Consider the following 9337-nt stretch of genomic DNA (forward strand, 5'->3'; position numbering starts at 1 on the left):
TCTCAGATACAAAGTAACTATTTATGAATAAGAGAAGAAGAATCATTGGATGGGGATTTAGGAGGATATTGAAAGTAACAAAGAAGTGAGACCCAGAACTATTTAGGAAGAAAAGGACTGAGTAATTAATTCAAATTGAGTCAAAAAAGGACACTGGAGAGCCTTCTTTCAATGTTTCTAGAACACTTTATCCTGATTTTTCCCTTGTTTCAAACTTACATGTGTTCTTTTCACATTCCTGCTACTGGGTATTAAGTTTCTTGAGGGAAGGAATTGTGTCATCTGTCATCTTGGAAGGGATTCTGTTGCCCTAAATATAAATAGTTGCAGATTGGGTTGAGGATGTGATTCTTTCCTGGTGAGGAGAGGATCTGAAGTTAGGAAGGAATGTAAAATGATTGTCTTCAAGTAATGGCAGCAGAAGTAACAGCAGAGAGGAAGTATGTCATTTCATCACCTGGTTACACAATATGGTTTATGGGGTTGGAGACTCAAAGGACTCTTTTGTGTGGGCTGGGCTGCCCCCTGATTAATTCAAGGGATGTCGGAGTTGAGCATCCTGGGAATCTTGTGCTTCACACATCTGGAGGGTCATACTCACTCCTGGTGTAATACCTACTTGATGATTACTATGACTACACTGAAGTCACAATAATTGAATCAAGCAGATTCGTCTCTTTTTCCCCTGAAAGTTAGAAGGGATATCTCATAAGAAAAAGATTTTAACTTGGAAAGGAGGTCAGAGTATCCAATTTCCTCATGGAGGAATCAAGCCCTGAGAAATTAAATTGACTTGTCCAAAATAAAACATCTAGTAAATAGCAGAGCTATAATTGGGGTTTGTATCCTTTGAAACTCAAACTAGTGAAGGCACAATCTAGTAAACCACATAGTCTAGATTGCAAAATGTTGTGTTCCGATTTCCACCCCCTCCACTTCCCCTAACTCCCTCCTCTTGATGGTAAGTAATCCAATATATGTTAAACATGGTAAAAATATGTTACATCCAATATATGCATGCATATTTCTAAATTATCTTGCTGCACAAGAAAAATCAAATCAAAAAAGAAAAAATAAGAAAAAATAAAATGCAAGCAAACCATAACAAAAAGAGTGAAAATGCTATGTTGTGGTCCACACTCAATTCCCACAGTCCCCTCTCTGGGTGTAGATGGCTCTCTTCATCATAAAAGATCATTGGAAATTGCCTGAATCATCTCATTGTTGAAAAGACCCATGTCCATCAAAATTTATTGTAATATAATCTTGTTGTTGCTGGGCACAATGTTCTCTTAGTTCTACTCATTTTGATCAGCATCAGTTCATGTAAGTCTCTCCAGGCCTTTCTGAAATCATTCTACTGGTCGTTTCTTACAGAACAAGAACATTCCATAACATTCGTTTAGCATAATTTATTTAGCCATTCTCCAATTGATGGGCATCCACTCAATTTCCAGTTTGTAGTCACTACAAAAAGGGCTGCCACAAACATTTTTGCACATATGGGTCCCTTTCCCTCCTTTGAGATCTCTTTTGGGAGGCAGCTAGTTGGTGTAATGAGTAGAGCACCAGCCTTGAAGTCAGGAGGACCTAAGTTCAAATTTGGCCTCAGATACTTAACACTTCCTGGCTGTGTGACCCTGGGCAAGTCACTTAAGCCCAATTGCCTCAGCAAAATAAAATAAATAAATAAAAAACAAAGAAAAAGATCTTTTTTGGATATAAGCCCAGTAGAACTGTTGCTGGATCAAAGGGTATGCACGGTTTGATAGCCCTTTGAGCATAGTTCCAAATCGCTCTCCAGAAGGGCTGAATGTATTCACAGTTCCACCAACAGTATATCAGTGTCCCAGTTTTCCCACATCCCCTTCAACATTTGTCATTATCTTTCCCTGTCATTCTAGTCAATGTAAGAAGTATGTAGTGGTATCTCAGAGTTGTCTTAATTTGCATTTCTCTGATCAGTAGTAATTGAGCACCTTTTCCATATGATTAGAAATGGTTTTAATTTCTTCTGAATTGTCTGTTCATATTATTTGAAGAGTCCTAAATTTTTGAGTGCATTATATAGGATCGTGATTCATTTTTCAGTTAAGAAATGAATTTATTTTCTACATTTCTTGTTCCCAGAGGGTATGATTTTGAGGATTAAATATAATGAACTATATGTTCTTTCTGGGGGTTATCTGTTTCTAGGAGAAACTCTGAGCATGCTATTACCAAGTAGATTTTTTCTTATGGCCAATTGTGTGTTATTTTGATGAAATTTGCTGTATCCACTCTAGGAGAACCAATTTCATTATTCTAGGGTCACATAAATCTCAGTGAAATAGAATTAAGCCAAAGAAATGTTGAATTTACTAGGAATTGTTGGGCATATGAGGTCATTCTACTTTTGTAAATTCACACTAACTATACATCCTAGACTGTCAGTTAACTTAATCAACAGAGAGTGCAGGATCATTCTCTGAGATTATTTGAAGGCTTTCCTGTTTTTCCACAGGCATGTCTGCTTTATAAGACTAACCCCATAACTTCCAGGGTGAGTATGTCACTTATGACACTACACAATTATTTAAACAAGATCTAGTGAGTTCATAGCACTACCATATGGTGGCTAAACAAATGACTCAGAAATGTTTAACTCTTGTCTTCATATCAAAGAGTGAGCTGGGACTCCTTAGAGTTGATGATTAAATAAGTTAGTTCAGATAGGAAGAAACTTTAGGGAGAATGGTAATGAATTCAGCTTGAATAGATTGAGTTTAATATATGTGCCACATATTTGTTTTGAGAAGTCTGACATAATTTTGAAATTATATATATATAATTGAAATATAATTTTGGAGGTATCAGAGAAAGCTAGATAAGACAGATAAGTCTCTATATCTATAAGTAGATATATTTTAAGAATCGTCAGCATTTGTATGCAATAAAATCCTTGGGAAATAATAAGTAGTGAAGTAATAGAGGGAGAAAAGAAGGGAATGTAGAAGAGAACCATGTAGTATGCTTATGGCTATGATATGTTTGAGGATAGCTTCAAAGAAGTGTCTAATATGTAAGAGTTCTAATATAAGAAGAGAGTAGTGTCCATAAAACCTAGTGAGAAAAGAGTCTGTGATCTACATTGTCAAAGGCTGTTGAGAGGTTAAGGAGAATGAGGACTGATAAAAGATCATTGGATTGGGCAATGAAGGGATCTATGATAACTTTGAAGAGAATAGTTTCAGTGGAATGATGAGATGAGAAACTAGATTGTAAGGGATTTAGAGAGTGAGAAAAGAGGTAGTAAAGGCACCTCTATTGTATATGACTTTACAAGGAGTTTAATCAAAAAGGGTGGAAGAAACACAGGAAGGTAGTTGGTGATAATACAAGGATCAATTAGTTTTTTTTTTTTTTTTCTCTTGAGAATAGGGTAGACAAAATGTTTTAAGCAGTAAAGAAGGAGCTAGTAGACAGGGAAAAACCAAAGAAAAATGATAGAGTGGGGATGGCAGAGAGAACAATCTGATGTAGGAAACTCAATAGAATGGGACCACTTGTATAGATTATATGTTAGTCTTAGTAATCAGTAAAATTATCTCTTCAAGTAAGACAAAGGAAGCAAAAGTGGCAGAAGGAATATGAATTGTATGTGATGAGGAAGATAGGAGAAGCAGTTCATAGTGAACTAAAATCTAAGACAAAATTATCAACTGACAAAATTGGGAAAAAATGACCCTGGGATTTGAAAAGGGACTAAAAAGTTTGGAAAAGCCAATATGAGGTTGTAAAACATAAATTTGTAGGAGACTCAATCAGAACAGTTGAATGATTTTCTCCACCTCTTTTCAGCAGCATGTGTGTAGGAGTGAAGGTAGCAGATGGTGATAATGATTCAAGGTTGAAGTTTGACAATTATTTCTATGAAGGGGATAGGCACTCAAGAAAAGAGGACAGTATAAAGTTGAATTAGTTCACCAAAAGGTCAAAACTGGGAAAAGAGAAAATAGGAGAAATCTATTGAGATGGCTTGGTAGAGAATTGAATGGTCTAGGGATAGGGAATCAAAGTGAGGACAAAGAGTAGATTTTGGTAAGGGAAGCAAAGGATAGGTGAAAAGCTAATAAATTTTGCTGAGGAGATTTCAAAATTCTTGAATATGGCAAGATCAAAGATATGACCATCTTTTTGTATGACTTGAGTGGCATGGGAAGTAAATAGGTTGAGGAAGTGAGTGCTTAAGGTTTTGGAAGGAAAATTAGTATCTATATTGGAGATTACTACTATAAGGGAAGGAGTTGAGGAGGAAAAAAAAATTGAACTAGGTATAGAACTCATCAAGGAAGAAAAGATAGTGATCTAGAGATGTGAAGACAATAACAGGATTTTGATTGAGTATTAATTACGAATTGCATGAACCTCAAAAGAGGAAAGGTTCCTGGATAATGGAGGTGAGGGAAGAACATGGAAATGTCAATGGAAGTATTACAACTCACCTGCCTCCATCAATGAGCCTAGGGGAAAGAGTAAAGGTGAAAACAGAACAGGAAGGGCTGGCCAGTGAGACTGTGTCATTAGATGGGAGGCAAGTTTCAAGATAGCTAGGATATGGAAGGGGAGAGAAAAATATTTAGAATTAAGGGATGTTTGCTGTTCATGGAACAAGAATTCCTGAATGGTGGAAAATTTTTATAGGGATTAGGTGAAACTTTGGGGTGGGAGGATTGAGGAAGAAGGAAAAAAAGAATTGGATGGTGGGGGATGACTAATTGGCAATTTGATTAATTGAGGCACAGCTTCCACCAGAACAAAAGGAATGAAAACACAATTCAACCGTAAAACTGGAAGCATTTAGTGGGTGAATTCACCATGGACATATGGAGAATAATAGAAGGTAGTCTGCTGTTGTTAAGATTGTGGACTTAGGAAGTGGTTTATATGTTTTTTTTACAACAAAAGAAGGCAGAAGAATAGGAGGAATCCAGAGTATCCAAAATCAGGATGTTTGTGTAAGCTCTGTCCATTTGGGGATAGTATTAATCACTTTCAACCAGTCCTGTTTAGCTGGCACAGCAGAGGTGTTCCACATTCACCCAATAGGCTCTGCAAAACATCACTGGTATGTCACACTCAAGCAACACTCATTCTACCTCCTGATGGGCTAATTTTGATTTCTAAGTTATTTCAGCCTTTCCTGAATAATAAGCTCAAGTAAATCAAGGTGATTAGTAAATTCATTCATTTCATTTCTATAGAATGAAGAATGGAATTTGTATGGTGACCTACAGGAGGTTTAGAATCATAGGAATGTATAAGGTATGATCAGGTATGAAAGTGTTCATCATTGAATAGAAGGATCCACTCTTCATCATAGAGGTAAATGGAGATTGAACTGTAGACAAGTACAATATGAGAAGCAAGGCATAAAGTCAGATGGCCACATAGGAGGCTCTGTTTCATCTTTCTGAAGGCTGAAAATTAGGCAGAAGCTTGTGTAGCAGGAGAAAAAAGTTCAACCTGAAGAGCAGGAGATGAAACACTCCCTCCTTATTGACTGTCCTCTTCCTCTCCCCTCAAGGGACTAGAACAGCACCTTCTCTCAAGGTTCATACACAGGAAGACATGGAACTCATCCTGTTAGAGGAATTTCTCTGTCTTCTCAAAAAACAAAAAACAAAAAACAAAAAAACCCTAACCCTAAAAAAACACAAAAAAATAAAAACAACTAAGCCAAAATGGAGGAATGGAGTATTATTTACCAAAGATCCATGGTGTCAGGATGCATCTAATGGTCACCGACTCTGCAGATTTGAGCTTAATTATATCTAAAATCTGTCTCAAACCCCATTGTTTTGAGAGTCTATCCTCATCTAGAGATGAAGGTCTTGCCCTGTATAAGGGATGGAGCAGAATTGCCAAGAGAAGGAGAGAGGAGCACTCCTCAGTCTTTTTTAAGTTTCCTTTAAGTCACTTCAAATTTTCTTTATCCTTTGAGTTACTTTGGGTACTTCTAGCATCCATCTTTGAGAGAGAAGTGGGTTTTTGAAGGAAAAGATTCTGGGAAGAGATGAAAAAGGCTGGTGATTCATCAAGTTCTAATCCTCGAATTGTTACAGGAGAGACTTGGGAGAACTTCCTCTTGGATGAGATCTGGGATTCTATCTTTTGGTTGGGTTTGCCTTGTTCCTAATGAGAGAGTTCCTTCACTTGGTATTGTCTAATATAGGGATAAATGTAGAAGCCAGGTGGTAATAGTGAAGAATTATTATCAGGCCTATAATAATAGGGACAGAATCTTATGATACTCTCTGCTTACAGGTGAATGTGTGTGTGTGTGTGTTTGACAGAGAGAGAGAGACAGAGAGAGAGACAGAGAGAGACAGAGAGAGACTTCATTCCTAAAGAGGAGGATATATGAAAAAGGGATGGAAAGAAGGGAGATAGAGGGAAATATATGATTTGATCATGTCAAGTGGAGGGCTAGCAATGAGAGAAGGTGAACCCTGTGTTCTCTCAGTAAAAGAACAGCCTGTAGGGGAGTGGATAAGGAAGATATATATATGGGAAAAGCATGATAAAAAGGAGGGAAGCTTTGATTTGGTAGTGCTTCAAGTGATGAATGTTGCTATGTGTAAAGGGAAATGTTCTTTGAAGAGAAATGGGGATCTGGAGTTGGATTTGGTCTGGAGGATTTGTCTTAACTGAGGAGAGGATGAGTTGGAATTTCTTTGGGCATCTGGCACCTTGGGGAGTGGGTGAGAGAGAAGAGTTCAAGGCAATTGGAGAAAAAGGGAAACCAGTGGAATATAGAATAGCCATGGACTGAATAATCAAGGGTGTTGGGGTGGTGTAACTATGGGGCAGAGATCCTGTGTCACCAGTAGGAATTGGCATTGTTCTGAAAATGAGCCAAAATGGAAAAGGTGAATCTGTGGGCAAACTGTATAAGGCACTGGCAGAAAACACCTAGAGTGGAGAACCACTTTTAGAAGTTTTGATTCCACAAAGAATATAAAGAAAAAAGAAGGATTATATCATTACTGGGGATGTGTGAAGTAGAGAATGAGAGTCTGTAACAGACAGAAAGAAAACATGGATAATGAAGACAGAGAAATATTCTCTGGAACAGAACTCAAAAATGAAATTAAAAATCCAATGAGCAACACTATTAGGGGAGAAGACTTGATTGAGAGGGAAGAAAGAAGGAAAGAATTAAATAACAATAAAAAAGAGAATTACTAAGAAAACTTCAAAGGGAAAGACTTGATAAATCTTAGTGGGAATATGGAGTGAGGGAGAGGCAGGCAGTGGGAATAGAGCCACCTTTAAAAAGATTAAACTAAAATAACTGAAGAAACATAGAACTGTGTTTATAGCAGAAGAGAGTAAGGAAAATCTTAATTTTAATAAAACCTCATATTAGAGATAAACAGAAGAAAATGTCAACCTAACTTTCATGAATTTAATCATAAATCCACTTACAATAAATGAAAATGAAAAAAGAGTAGCAGATTGAATGAGAAAAAAATTCTTCAATCCATTGCTTACAAAAATCACATTGTACATCAAGTTAGTCCTTGAAACAGGAATTGTAATCATGCTGATAAAGCAAAAATAAAAAGGAATAAACAAGGGAACTCTGGATTGTGATCAGTTGTGATTCAGTCGTGTCCAACTCTTTGTCATCTCATTTGGGGTTTTCTTGGCAAAGAGTTTACCATTTCCTTCTCATATTTCACATGAGAAAACTGTAGCAAACGGGTTAAGTGACTTGCTGAGGGTCAAAAAGCTAGTAAGTGTCTGAAGCTGGATTTGAATGCTATTCCATTTATTATAATATTTAGCTGCCCAACAATGAAACAACATTATTCAGAAAAAAAATCACAAACACTAAATCACTATCAGTAATGAACTTTTATACATTCCAAATATCTTAGCATTCAAATAAATAAAAGAAACATTTACTAAACTACAAGGACACAAAAACAATTACCAAACAGTATCAGGCTATTTCCGTATCCATTTCTCAGTTCTGAATAAGCCTAAGAGGAAAATAAAAGGGAGAAATGAAACTAAAATGCTGGAGAAATGACAGCTAAACAGAACTAGCTAAAAATGTAATTGGAAATGCAAATTTTCCAAATATGGAATGGGGGATGAGAACTAATTGATTTTTCATGATACTTTAAGATTGTCATATTTCAAACTGGAATTTCATTTTCTTTTTCTCCAAGACTGAATTTTGATTCAATGCCAACATTATTATGAACCTAGCTGCTAGAGATAATTTTTAATTTAATTTGGATGTAAGAACCCTCTTGTTGGCCTTGACTATGATACCACTGCACTTTAGGAGATAGACATAGGCGCTTAGGACATGCTGTAACAAAGACATTAGTTTAACAACTTAAAGTAATGGCACATAGATGTCCAAATTGTATACTATATTTCTTTCTAGATCATTTAATTAATTAACTTAAAAGGAAAATATTGAACCGCATTTTCATTATTTATCTCAATAGTGTTTTATTTTTCCAAATACATGTAAAGATAGTTTTTAATATTCATTTTGTAAGATTTTGTGTTCCAAATTTTTTTTCTCCCTTCCTCCTTTGCATTCTCCTCCTCAAGATAGGAAACAACCTGATATAGCTTAAATGTGTACAGTGCTTCTTAATATATTTCCATATTTGTCATATTGTGCAATAAAAATCATACCAAAAAGGAAAAAAAATCATGAGAAAGAATAAGCAAGCAAACAAACTAACAAAAAAGGTGAAAATTCTATGCTTTGATTCATATTCAATCTCCATAGTTATCTCTCTGGATATGGATGGCATTTTCTATCCCAAGTCTATTGGTATTATCTTGGATCACCACATTGCTGAGAAGAGCAAATTTTATCATAATTGATCATCACATATTCTTCCCCCCTTATTTTTTTTAATGGAAAAATTCAAATATAATTTAAAGTGACTATTGAATCAATGAACATCATAGCTGCCTCACTACTGTCAGGCAGGTTAGGTTTTGAACAAAAAATGAATCATTAAAGACATGGTAATCATATTTTTCCTCTACTCCCTACTCTCTACTTCCCCTCCCCTCCCCAATCAGGTGTTCTAAGAACAAAGCCAATGTATATAGTAAAAATTTAAACACTTTAAATTGACAGATGTTTACCAGCAATAGTTTTGCTAGTATTTGAAGGCATTTTTGCCCATATAAGATGAATTGTCTTACTTTATAGCAATCATCCAAGGTGCTAGATGATATGCCAAAAGTTTCTGAGGAGTAATATTTCATTTATGAGAACATCACATACTCTTATTTGAACGGCATTTCTAAA

This window comes from Sarcophilus harrisii, chromosome 2 (assembly GCF_902635505.1).
Source record: "Sarcophilus harrisii chromosome 2, mSarHar1.11, whole genome shotgun sequence".
Classification (NCBI taxonomy): Eukaryota; Metazoa; Chordata; class Mammalia; order Dasyuromorphia; family Dasyuridae; genus Sarcophilus; species Sarcophilus harrisii.